This window comes from Penaeus monodon, chromosome 21 (assembly GCF_015228065.2).
Source record: "Penaeus monodon isolate SGIC_2016 chromosome 21, NSTDA_Pmon_1, whole genome shotgun sequence".
Lineage (NCBI taxonomy): Eukaryota > Metazoa > Arthropoda > Malacostraca > Decapoda > Penaeidae > Penaeus > Penaeus monodon.
The window spans coordinates 14,309,861-14,312,881 of record NC_051406.1 but is presented as its reverse complement, the minus strand read 5'-3'; the positions used below and the strand labels follow the sequence as shown (position 1 = coordinate 14,312,881).

The 3,021-nt window shown below is 35.0% G+C and overlaps 1 pseudogene; it reads right to left on the bottom strand.

Moving 5' to 3' along the window:
* The window catches only part of LOC119586577, an 11,081-nt pseudogene that overhangs the window by 1,095 nt on the left and 6,965 nt on the right, over positions 1-3,021 (bottom strand).

Here is a 3,021-nt window from a genome sequence, read left to right as displayed (position 1 = left end):
ACAACTATTAGAGACTCATACCTGCAGGGACATGGGAAGTAAAGTGGCATGTCAGCATTAGCAATCTTGGTGGCATTGTCTTTTACAAGCCCTGATGGGGAAGCCTTCAAATGTCGGTCTGGGGTAGCCATCATAAATCTGTGCCCTCTGACACACTCATATTCAACACCAAGGAAGATCTTTACACTGAACTCGTGTATATCTGAAATTATATTTTGGTTGAATTAATGGGTACATCAACCATAATCATGTAATCTGAAAGGCCAAATTAGTTTATATATATAATTTTATGCAATTCTGTTGAGTATTTCTATAAATACAGCATTTCCTTTTTTTGTGATTTAATTGTCATCTCATCTACTCTATACCACAACCAAACATATACAATCCATAAAAAAGTCCTAATTAAATATACAAGGGATACAAATAAAATTACAAAAGAATTTAAGATCAAAATGCTTTTATATGATTCTGATAGAGAAATCAAGTGATTTGATTAAAAATGGAAAGTAAAAAATGCAATACTTACCACCCACTCTGTTCTTTTTATTTTTGAGCAATAGGGCTTTCTTGCCAAGAGTGTCTGCTATGGCAGGCCATTTGTTCCGGTCTTCAATCTTTACTGTCACATCCCACGGTAACAAGAAATTTGTGCCTGGCAAAAATCCTGGCTGATCACATATACCTGGAACAAAATTATATTGTAAGTTTCAATGTCACTATGAAAGTTCATTTATTGTACTAATTCCTCTTCATACTGGTAATTTATGATAATTATAATTATTTTAGAACTAAACAAAAACAGAGCTACCTTCACAATACAGATATTTTCTTTTATGGAAAATTATTAGGTCTCTCTTCTATAATCATTTCCTATAGTCAATTAGCTAACCATTTCCAATAGAATACAAGTAAAGCAGAAACACTAACATAATATATTAAATTTTACATAGCCAGAAAGAATGATTAATAACAATTTAAGAATACATTATTTTACCATTAGTTAATATTAAGAAAGTCAAAAAGAGACTTGACAGAAATGTATGTATAAAGGTATAAGCACACACATGCAGCCAATACTACAGAAATTAGCAGACAAACAAAATGGAGTTTTGTAATATTAAACTAACAAATTACACTTGAAGGGCAACATCCTCGATACAGTGTCCATTCATCCACATCAAATCTTTGTTTCCTATAAATTTTAAATCCAAACTGTGGTTTTATCCTTCCCAATGCATAAAAGTAACATAGCCTAATTAATGCCCTATATTTTACCCTTTGCCTCTAGATGACATATATCATGCCATGCCAAAAAGAGCCATCTCACTGGAAATTGTCATCCCATAATTATCTCACCATCATTTATAGCCCTTGTAACTTTTGTGGGACTTTTGGCCAAAAAAATCACACTAAACCCTCATTATTCATATGATGCTACATCAGGACTGTATCAGTGCACAAATGGCATGAAAAGGATATCACACAGTAGCTAAAGTACTAATTTACTAACCTGCATTGTGTGAGTAAAGAGAGGAGGGTCCCAAACAGCAGAGTGACCATGAAGACCAACGAGGAAGTAAACCTGCTGGTGAGTTCGTGTGAAGCATTCCTGGCAGGTACTCAGTTGTTGAGGCCTGGCGAATTATTCCCCGATCTGAAGAGAATATAAGTACATGTTATAGCTGAGCATTTCTAGATCAATAAGAAATGTTTGTTAACTAAACTATTGAAAACCCTGTGGCAGGACTGTATTTATCATTCTTTCATAGTTATTTTCCTCCTAAAACTAAAAGCGTAATCCCTCCCTTTCCTGCACTTCATCTCTGAGATAGGAGTCACAGTGACAAAATGTTAGTGTCTGTTTAGTTATATGTTTTCCTTTTGTTACATTATACTTAACTCTATTTAGCAACATTTCTCTTAGAACTAAACAACAGATATGTATTATTTGATGCTAACCTTGACAGGTCAGCCACATACAGTTGAGAGAGAAACTGAATTTTAAGGCAAATATTATTTACTATCTTTATTCTATTTTTCCTAACTGGGTGCTGTGATATCCCATCTTACTGACTGCAGTTCTAGAATCAGTAATCAAAGAATACAATTTAACCAAAAACTAATTTTTGTAGATCTCATCTTGTTCATACAAAAACTAACCAATCTAAAGTTCTTTGGTAAAATCCTCACCTTTGGTGATGGTTTTGGTGTCATCTTTGGTGAGGGTAATCACTACTTGTGAGCCAATATGTGCTGGATCACCTGTCATGCGAGCTGCTGCTGTGCCTGTAGTGCTGTTCATGCTTCCACTCAGACCTGTTCCCACCAGACTCAACCCTGGGGTGTGAGGGGTCTCTGAGTCTTGCTGTTCCCGGGAATCTCGTTTGACTGTGGAGATTGTATCAGCCTCTATGTTCTTCACTTTCTGAGCCATTCACATTTGCAGCTACAAAAAATAACACATGATTAGATTATCAATCTCAGAATTATTCACATCACCTATTCTTTCAGAGGTATTGATAACTATGGTCAACAACTTTCTCATTCCTTTCATCACACCTTTAATTTAAAAAATATTAATAGTGTCACCTTCTTGTCATTACTTCTTACCCTTTGCATCAATAACACTTGATTTAAATGTTGGGAAAGAGATTGTATCCAGACGGCTGCAACAAGTTTCTGCTTAACTGTTCATAAAATATGTAGTTTGCTGCCTTAGTAGAAAATGGATCTTCACGTTGGCCCTGTCTCCGCCCACAGTTACAAAAGCTGACATACCCAATGCCAGAGCTGTGACTCATCACAGGCACAGAGCTGGCAAATGTTAAAGAAAACATTACATCTCTGGTGAAAAATAGTATAAGACATTTGAATATTTCACTTCTAAAAGAAGGAATTTAAAAACTATAAATCAGTCCTCATTCACTTTACAATACTTATAAAAACCTTATAAACCTTGAAGACTAAAATAATAATAATCATGCATCACTGACACCTACTCACCTACACACACACCTA